Here is a 10,374-nt window from a genome sequence, read left to right on the forward strand (position 1 = left end):
CCAGGCCTGGCCCAGCTGTCACAGGTCCCCACCCCCAGGTCCTTGCCTGGGAAGCAGCTGTCTGGGCTGGGCAAGGCCACCTGCCAGAGATGACTATGGGGACCAATGCTCTGTGGCCCCACGCACCTTGAGAGCCACTCCTCAAAGGGGACGAAGACTCATCATAGGCTAGGTCTTGGGGCACAGAGGAGCCCCACGGGGTCCCAGAGGAGACTGTTCCCAGAGGCTGGGGTGGCTCTCGGACCCCTCCAACAGCCCGGCATGTTCCACAGCCTCTGCTTTTGTTTCTCTCTTGGTCATCCCTGCTCCACCCGGGCACCTCCCCAGGAGCTGCTCCCCAGATGGCTGGAGACTGGACGTCCAATTAAAGCAAGTATTTCAGCTAGCAACCAGCCACTGGGCACATGCTATCCCAAAGTTGTCCATCCCAAGGTCACACCACGAAGACCCACACCTCCCTGGCAGGTACTTGGCTGCTGCCAATGCCCTACCCTGCCACCATCTGCCATCTCCCCTTTTCTCCAGAAAGGACCTAGGGGCCTACTAAAGGTCACTCAGCTTGAAGTTGCAGAGCTGGGCAGCTCAAATACCTGGACTTCTACTGGCTCTCTGCACTCCTGCACCACAGGTTTTTGGCAGCCCAGTTCTGCAGACTCAGTGGGACGGTCCCCTTGCTCAGAGTGGAGCAGACCCCACCCCCCACCCCCAGTGTGCCCTGCTGGCAGTGGGACTTTTTTTTTTTATACTGGGGATTGAACCCAGGGGTGCTCCACCACTAAGCTACACCCCTATCCCTTTTTATTTTGAGAAAGGGTATCACCAAGCTTCCCAGGCTGGCCTCAAACTTGTGATCCTCCTGCCTCAGCCTCCCAAGAGTAGCTGAGATGACAGGTGTGCTCCTCTGTGCCCAGCAGAAATAGAAAGTTTCAAATGCAAGAAAAGGCATCTGAGCAAATGGATTCTGTCTTTGTGCCCATGTCCAGAAAGGCAAATATAAAGGGTGACCTCGCACCTGGCAAAGGCCAGTCTGGTTCTGCCCACTTGTCTCCCCAGACAGCATGGCTGGGAATGCAGAGATGGGACTATCTCCCCCACTGGCCCAGGCCCCGGGTCTCATATTTTATCGCAGACATTTGTAATCAGACAGATGAGAGGTGGTGCACTGGGTGTTTATAGTGAGCAGGATGCAGGGAGAAGCCGTGCGCTATTCTTGGCTGGCGAGTCGGCCTGACCTCGCATGCCTGAGCTTCCTAGACCTCAGGCCAGAGACACACAACCCCACACTGGCCCTTCCCTGGCAAGGTGGGAAAGGATGTCACAGTCTTAGTGTCAGACATGCATAGGGGACCCCGCCCCACTCCACCCCAGAGCAGTCATCCTGGAAACCCAGGATTAACCGAGAGACGCCACTCGCTAAATGTGGCTAAACTCATATGACACATCCAGGTGACCAGGGCCAGGCTTGGTTATTTAGGATTCTTAGCATCCTCAACAGCTGTGTACTGTGTGTCCGTCAGATGGTGAGATGAATGTATTAAAGATATTTTTATTCACAAATTTATTAGGATACAATTCCCTTCCCACCTGTGCAGCGCGGTTCTACGGTTGTTAGTGTATGCACAGATCTATGCAGTGAGTCAGTCCATTCAGATGCTGTAACAAAACACCACAGACTGGCTGCTCAGAAGCCACAGAAAGTGATTCCTCAGAGCTCTGATCAGGGTGTGGCCAACTATGTCTCAGGAGGGCACTTCCAGGTTCCTCAGTGGGGGAAAGGGTGAGGGTGTGGGTCCCTGCAGCCTCTTCTGTAAGGACACTGATCCCAGGTGTCTCCCACAGGTCCCACCTCCACACCCTCACACTGGTGATCAGGTTCAACACATGAATTTGGGGGGTGGGGGGGAATACAGACCATAGTACAGTGATCACCAGTCAATTTGGGGATTTTTCTATCATCTCAGAAAAAGAAATGCTGAACCTTTTAGCCATGCCCCTTTCGGTTGCCCAGCCCCAGGTGACCCTTAGTCCACTTCCCATTGCCACCAACTCCCTGTGTCAGGCACTTCACATGGATGGGATCAAGTGCTCTTTTGGGCCCAGCTGCTTCGGTAGTCAGCAGCAGCCCATCTCTGAGTCTTGCCAAGTGCTTAGGGCTCAGTTAACATCCACCTCTGTCGCCATTGTTGGACATCCTCAGAGCTCCGTGAGCAGGACCTGGGCCCAGTATCTGCCCCGGCGGGCGGCCCCAACAGGTTAGTCACACCCCCTGAGCATCCCCGGTGACCTTGGAGGTAGAAAGAGGTGGTGACCTTGTGGGGTTGTGTGGGGTCTGAGCTAGGTGCTGTTAGCTCCTTTAATGAAGGACCCCGCCCAGAGCTGCCACGTCACTGCCCTACCCCTGTATGGGCTTCTGGCATTATCTACCATTCTGTATCATTGTTTTTGTGATAAGATACACACAAAAATTACCATCTTAGCTATAAGCGTACACTTCATTAATAAATATATTAAGCAGGGGCAGGGCTGGGGCTCAGCAGTGGAGCGCTCGCCTAGCACATTCGAGGCCCTGGGTTCGAGCCTCAGCACCACATAAAATACACAAGTAAAATAAAGGTGCGAGGGGCTGGGGATGTGGCTCAAGCGGTAGTGCGCTCGCCTGCCATGCGTGCGGCCGGGGTTCGATCCTCAGCACCACATACAAAGAAAGATGTTGTGTCTGCCGAGAACTGAAAAATAAACATTAAAAAAAAAAATTCTCTCTCTCTCTCTCTAAAAAAAAATAAAAATAAAAAATAAAATAAAATAAAGGTGCGAGGCGGAGGGCCTCCTGCGCTGCGGCCACGAGGCTTCCACAGTGTCCTCCTGACACAGCACCACCGCGGTGCCACCTGCTGACACACTCCACTCCCTGGGCGGTGACAGAGGACAGTGCCAACTCCCCAGCACGGACTGGTGGCCCCACTGGAACTGCAGGTGTGGGGTGGCCGTGAGATTGGCAGAGTGGACGGTGGCTCAGTGCTAGGGAGCCCAGGACCATCCGTAGTCTCCTAGCATCCTCCTCCCTCCCGGGGAGGGCTGGGGGAGAGGGAGAGCCCTGGGGAAGGTACCACCTCCACACTGGCCAGAAGTCCAGGCTAGAGAACCCAGAAAGTGGGCCCTACAGAGAACACCTGTGGGGACCAGCTTCACCCCACCCCACCCCGCCCAGGCTGACCCCTGCCACAGGGGGTCACTGGCTGCCTGCAGGAGAGGTGGAAGGAAGGGCGGCCACACACCTCCATGTCCACCTGGGTGGGCACACCTGGCCTCATCACCTGGAACCTCACCAATCCGATTAGGATCTCTCTCTTCCACAGGAGCAAGAAGGGGAGGCTTTATTGGGATCTGAGTGACACACAGTGTGCAAAGCCAATGGCCCAACACTTTCTGGCACACGCACACCTGTCGCCACCATCACGGCAATGTACTGAACGTGTCCAGCAGCCCTAAAAGCACCTGCTTTGTCACTACCCCTCCCTGGCCTTTCCCTGCCTTCCCTGGCGACCTCTGACCTGCCCCCTGCTGCCAGGATGAGATGGCCTTTTCTAGATTTTTATGTAAATGGAGTCACGTGCGAGGGCTCTTTTCTGTCGGGTTTCTTTCCTTCCCATCACTGCCTTGAGATTCACCCTGTTGATTCCGTGAATTTTCATCCCTTTTCATACCATTATATGAAGACACCACAATCTGGTTATCTGCTCGCCTGCTGATGGGCATCTGGGCTGTTTGCAGCTGGGGCTATCACAGATAAAGTTGCTATAAACATTTGTTTACAAGTCTTGGGAGAGACATATGCTTTCAGTTCTCCTGGGTAAATGCCTAGGAGTGGAATGATTGGTCACACAGGTGTGTGTTTAAGCTTTAAAGAAAGAGCCAAATATTTCCCAAGTGTTATGTTACATTCCAGCAGCTGCACAGGGGGAGTTCAGCTGCTCCATATCCTTGCATGACATGATGTCTTTTTAAACTTAGTTAAGTTGTTGTTATTATTATTATTATTATTATTATTATTATTATTATTTAGTGGTAGTAGTATTACTGATAATACTAGTCTAGTAGCACCAGGGATTAAACCAAGGTGCTTAACCACTGAGCCACATCCCCAGCCCTTTCTGTTTTTCATTTTGAGACAAGGTTTTGCTAAGTTGCTAACAGCCTTGCTGAGTTATCGAGGTTGGCCTCAAACTTTCAATCCTCCTGCCTCAGCCACTCAAGTTGTGGGATTTCAGGTGTATGCCACTCTGTCTGGCTAAATTTAATTAATTAATCAATTTATTTATTTATTTTGGTACCAGCGCGCTACCACTTGAGCCACATCTCCAGCCCCCCTTTTTTGTATTTTATTTAGAGACAGGGTCTTGCTGAGTTACTTAGGTTAAATTTATTTTTTAAAAGATACTAAAAATATAAATATTATACATATTTATGGAGTGCCATGTAATGTTTCAACCCTGTTTTAGTGAGCTTTTGCACCACGTGACCAACACACCCACAGGAACAACTTAAGGAGGAGAAGTTTACCTGGGGCTCATGTTTCAGAGGCCTCAGTCCATAGGCGGCCGACTCTGGGCCCAGGTGAGGCAGCACCTCCTGGGGGAGGGCCCCGCACAGGCCAGCTGCTCAGCTCAAGGCTGCCGGGAGGCAGAGAGACAGAGGAAGAGGCTGCGGGGAAGATGCACCCTTCCAGGGCACACCTCAGTGACTCACCTCCTCCAGCATGTCCCACCTGCCCTGTCCCGTCCCCGCCCAGTCAGTCCATTGAAACTCGGATGCACAATTGGGCTCCAGCTCTCACAGTCCACTCTTCCACCCCAACATTCCTGCATTGACAGGAGCCTTTGGAGGAACACCGCATATTCTAACCATAACACATACCTGAGCAATGTTTACATCAGGTGGACCTATCTGTCTTCTCATCATTTCTTCATGGGAAAGACGTTCAGAGTCCTCTCGAGGTTCTTTGACATATATAATACATGATTGTTACCTGTAGTCACCCTTGTGTGCAAAGCACACCCGAGTTTCCTCCTCCTGTCTAACTGTAGCTCAGGTCAACCTCTCCCCACCCCTGTGGTTAGTCTCTTTTAACTTCCTGCCTTCTAACACACTGTGGTGGTATCTTATTACACTGTCATGTGCATTCCCCTAATGACTAATGATGCCAAGCATTTTTCATCTCTTCTCTAGTGCAGTGGCGCAGGCCTGTAATCCCAGTGCTCCAGAGGCTGAGGTAGGAGGATCACAAGTTCAAAGCCAGCCTCAGTAACTTAGTGAAGTGCTTCCAGGTTCAACCCTCCATACAAAAGAAAAAAAATAAATGAACCCCTATCATTTCCAAGTGCATTTTCTTTTCACCTCTGTTGAAAAGCAAGTCAAGGCACACGTGTGAATCTATCTCTAGACTTCCTACTCTGTACAAATGATCTATTTGATTATCATGATACCAATACTGCTGGCCTTGAGTACTACAGCTTTACTAAGCCTTGGAGTCAAGTAGTATAAGTTTTTCCATTTTGTTTTTCTTTTTTGAAATTGTTTGGACTATTATAGGTCCTTTGCATTTCCATCTGAATTTTAGAATCAGCCTCAAAAAAAACAAAACAAAAAAAACAACGTATTTGGATTGTATTGAATGTATAGGTTGATTTTAAGAACTGACATCAATATTCAGTCTTCTGATTCACAAGTATATATTCTTCCATTAGGTGAGATTTATACCTAAATTTTTGTTATTATTGTTCTATTGATTTTTTTTTTTTTTTTGGTGTTGGGGATCGAATGCAGGGCCTCATGTATGTGAGGCAGGCACTCTACCAACTGAGCTATATCCCCAGCCCCAATGTTCTATTGATTTTTGAATTCTAATTTCTGAAAATTCACTGCTAGTGTGTGTAAAGATAATTGAATTTTGTATATTGGGCTTATATTCTAAAACCTTGCTAAAGTTATTTACTACTCTGAGTAGCTTTTCTGAGGATTCCACAGGTAGAAGATCATGTTATCTGTGAGGAAAGCTCACTGTACTTCTTCCTCATTTGGATGTCTTTTCTTTCTTTTTCTTGCCTTAGTGCATTGGCTAGACCTTCTGTCCCATATTGTAAAGAAGTGGTGAGGGTAGACATTTGCCTGAGGGTAAAACATTACATCTTTACCATTAAGTCTGATGTTAACAGCAGGTTTTTCTAAGATGTCCTAGATCAGGTACAGGAAGGAAGTTTCCACTTTCTAGTTTGTAGAATTATCAGGAATAAACACTGGATTTTACTAAATGCTTTCTCTGTATCTATTGAAATGATCATATTAATTACATCAATTGATTTTCAAGTGTTGAATATACCCTACTGGTCATTAAAGTTATCTTTTTATATATTATTTGATTTGATTACAAATGTTTTGTTGAGATTTTTTGCAATATTCTGACAAGCATTTGTTTGTAGTTTCTTTCATGTCTTTACTGGGTTAAGTATCAAAGTAATGTTAGTCTCAGAATGAATTAGGAAGTATTCCCTTCTCTTCAATTTTCTAGAAGAGTTTGTGTATAATTCTTCCTCCGACATTTGTTAGAATTCATCAAGGAAGTCATCTGGACCTGGAATTTTCCTCATGGAAAGGTTTTTGATGATATATTCAATTTCTTTAATAGGTACAGGGCTATTCGGATTTCTATTTCTTCTTGAGTGAATTTTGTTAGTATTCTTCAAGGAATGCGTTTGTATCATCCAAGTTGTTGGAGTTTTGGCATAAGACGTTCACAGTATTTGGATGGTCCTTTTCATATATGGGAAGTCTGTAATATCTTGCCTTTCTTATTCCTGACATTGGAAATTTGTGTCTTCTCTCTTTTTTCCTTTATCAGTCTGGCTTAAGTTTATTAATTTAGTGTATTTTCTTAGAACCAGCTTTTGGTTTCATTTCCCAGCTCAGTGGGCCATTTTCCCAACTTGTGAAGGAAATCTAAGGAATTCTACACAGCAGAGGGACTTTCATTTTCAGATCCAGAGACTCATCTAAAGAATGCTGTCCTGAGGCTGGGTACCAGGTCCACAGTGCAGTAGCTCTGAGCCTATGCATGAGAAGGGTTTTGCTTTAAGTATGAGTAGACCAGGTTTTGTCTTCTTCTCGAGTTCAGCTCTCTCCTACCACTCAAATTTGGTCTTAGCACCAGGAAGAAACCAGGAGTCTTATTTGCAGCATTAATAAACCTACAAATAGTAATGGATCACCACAGCACAGATCCCCAAAGGCACTGTTTCCTGCAGCTAAGTCAAGTGTACTTTGAATGTTCCATTTGTTCCTGGTAGAATTTTAGCAGTAAGACAAAATAAACATCTCTGATTAAGAGTTTCATTGTAGGGGCTGGGGATGTGGCTCAAGCGGTAGCGCGCTCGCCTGGCATGCGTGCGGTCCTGGTTCGATCCTCAGCACCACATACAAACAAAGATGTTGTGTCCGCCAAAAACTAAAAAAATAAGTATTAAAATTCTCTCTCAAAAAAAAAAATTTAAAGAATTTCATTGGAAACCGAATTTTAGGTGAAAATGACAACCTACTTGGGCAAGTGGCTCTCACACTCTATTTTTGAATGACCCACTGAACAGGGCTGTGGCCCTTTTTCTTTCAGGAGTCCCCATTCCAGTCACTCAGGTACATCATACTTATTCTGTGGAAGTGAGATGAGCCATCGGAAGGAAAAACACTGTGGGGAAGCCCAGGTGCGTCCTGACATCACCTGCAAGGGGCACCACAGGCCGTCTGCACACTGAAGCCCCACTGAGGCTGTCAAGCAGTTTTAATTTCTTTCCGCTGGCAGTTCCCATGCAGGTCCTGTGCATTTTGAGGGACCCCACTTCCACCTGGATTGCTGACAAGGATTCACCCTCACAGTCTCACCCTCCCGGATGTCGCTCCATTGGGGAAAGCTATGTGGTAAGGATCTTAGAGATGCCAGAGGCCACTCGAGACTGACCGCTGGAAATGGCCAAGAGTGGGAAGAACAGGGCCTGCCTGGTTTGCACCTCCACTCTACAGCCCCCACCCTCCTGTGGACCTGCCAAAGCCTGGAAGGGTGCAGGTGGTCTGGCTGCTCCAGAGTCCTTGGAGATTGGGGGGCCCTGCCATTGCGAGGCCCTGAGGAGGCCACTTCTGGGAAGGGTTTTTCTGGTATGGCTGAGCATGTGAAGAGAAAATACTGACGCCCCCAGTTAGCCATGGTGCTTTCCTCCAGCTGACCCATCGTGCATGTCTGCCAGGGAGGCTCTTCACAAACTGCCAAGCTCTTGGGAAGGCTGGGCACCACCTCGCCTGTTTTGGAGCATAAACAGCTACCAAAGCAAGTGACTCCCAACTCCTGCAACAGATTTCCCCTAGCTCTGTGATTACGGTCACCTGCTAACGAGTCTAGGAATCACGATGTGCAGTGACAGAAGTGGGCCAGGAGTGGGGAACCCCGCACTGTGGTCTGTCAGTATACACACTTCCTTATTTATACCTCAGCAAATCTAGGTGACTGTATTGTCATCCCCTCTTTTATAGATGATGAAATGGGCTCAGAGAGCTTAAGTGACTTACCCAAAGTCACACAGCTAGGAGGTGACTCAAACCCAGGAGTACCCAAGACATTAACCAATAAACTGTTGGATTGGGTCACTCTCTTCCCTTCTTTGGGTCTGGAGTCCCTTCTGTATCTAAGGAGGGAGTCAAATGGGATGATCTTTAGTCCTAAAACCTGGGCTTCTTTGGTTCTCTGTGGGTCCACTCTGCTCAATGCCCACAGAGAATGTGACCACACATTCTGCAGCCGGCAATGGCTTGGTGAGAAGAGGGCCTGGTGGGGCGTGGCCAGAGCAGCCCACCCTAGCAGCGGCCTAGCTGCACCCTGGGCACTGTGCTCACCATGGGTCCTGGGGTGCTCACGGGAAGTGTGGCACGCTGATAATCGCTTTTGGATAATGACCCTCGTCCCACCATCTGCGAGCTGATGACCACAAGGCAGTCTGACACGGCTTGATTTTAATGTCTCAGGGATGTTTATTTCTGTTTCCAGAGTGGCTCAAAATGACAGAGGAAGACTCTGGGGCCCGGAGCCTGCAGCCAGCAGAGTGAAGGAGCAGAGCCCCAGTGGGGGCGGGGCGGAGCCAGCTTGAGGAATGGGAGTGAGGACTGGCGGCTCTGGGCCCCAGGGACATGGGAGGGAGGGTTCAGGCTGTCCCTGTGGAGAACGCTGTCACATAATTACAGCAATTTCATTTCCTTATATTGGGGCAAATCTGTGTTCCCTAAAACAAACAAAATGAAAGCAATTTAAAAGCAAACAGCCCAAGATTTCAGAATTCTAACTGCTCCTGAAAATGCTCGCTGGTGACAATTAAGTTGTTCCACGGAATCCTAACCTGGGGGCTGGTCTCATACCCTCATGGGCCAGGACAGACAGAGGGCACAAAGTGACCTTAGCCTGAAGCCCTGTCCTTCTTTTGAGGGTCGCTGGGCTCCATGCCTGAGGGAGAGCTGCTGGGTGGCTCTGGGATCAGCTGGAGGCTTGGCAGACATGTGCCCTGCACAGGGGCACAGGGGCCCCTCTGCTGCAGTCTGTCTCTCTCCAGAGAAGCCCCTGGCCCTGCTTATGCCCAGCCTGCCAGGTGTGTGGTACCTCTCTCTGCTTGGGACATCCAAAACACCACGGCCCCAGCCTGCTGCCTGCACTCCTCACCACCTGCCCTTCCGGACAATGAAAACCAGAGCGTCCAAAGCCATCTGCTGGCTTCCCGCCCTTGATCCGTGAGACCCCACCGCCTGCCCTTGGGTTTCCCCTGGGAAGTCAGTCCCTGACTTGTTCTGTCCAGGCTTTGTTGGCCTTTGACATGGCCCTGCCCTTGTGCAGCTGACCACTGGGGTGCTGAGAGGATAGGCTAGGCAAATGAATCAAATAACCAAGGACACAAGTAATCATAATTGTGCTGAGTGCCTCAAAATAGCCGAGCGGCAGGACAGGACAGAGAGCCGGGCTGGCTCCTTGAGCGGTCAGTGGCCGAGAAGGCTTTTAGGGGAAGTAAGGCCTGAGGGTGAGCAGGGAGGGTGCAGGCAGCATCTGGGCTGAGTGTAGAGTCCCACATAGAGCAGCCTGGGCTGGGAGGGGCCTTGAGAGCAAGGGGGACAGGCGAGAGGACAGGGTCAGACCATGGGGCCTGCAAGGATGAACATGGCATCCAAGTTCCCTTCTGCCTTCCAGATAGAAAGCCAGAATCTGAAGGGATTAGGGGCAAAGTCCTGTCTGTGTTCCCCATGGGCCAAGACCAGTGGGCTGGAAGATGGGGTGGGCAGGAGCAGGGCTGGAGAGAT

At 49.3% G+C, this 10,374-nt stretch overlaps 1 long non-coding RNA gene across 1 annotated transcript; it reads right to left on the reverse strand.

Annotated features, from left to right (window-relative positions):
* Positions 1–2,674: 2,674 nt before the first annotated feature.
* Positions 2,675–7,349, reverse strand: LOC125619631. Its single transcript, XR_007351154.1, has 3 exons — positions 4,915–7,349; positions 4,561–4,701; positions 2,675–2,726 (listed from the first exon to the last, which is right to left on the reverse strand). It is a non-coding gene; the product is annotated as an uncharacterized LOC125619631 (long non-coding RNA).
* Between the last annotated feature and the right edge of the window lie 3,025 nt (positions 7,350–10,374).

Source organism: Marmota marmota, unplaced genomic scaffold, assembly GCF_001458135.2.
Source record: "Marmota marmota marmota unplaced genomic scaffold, marMar, whole genome shotgun sequence".
In the NCBI taxonomy this organism is placed as follows: domain Eukaryota; kingdom Metazoa; phylum Chordata; class Mammalia; order Rodentia; family Sciuridae; genus Marmota; species Marmota marmota.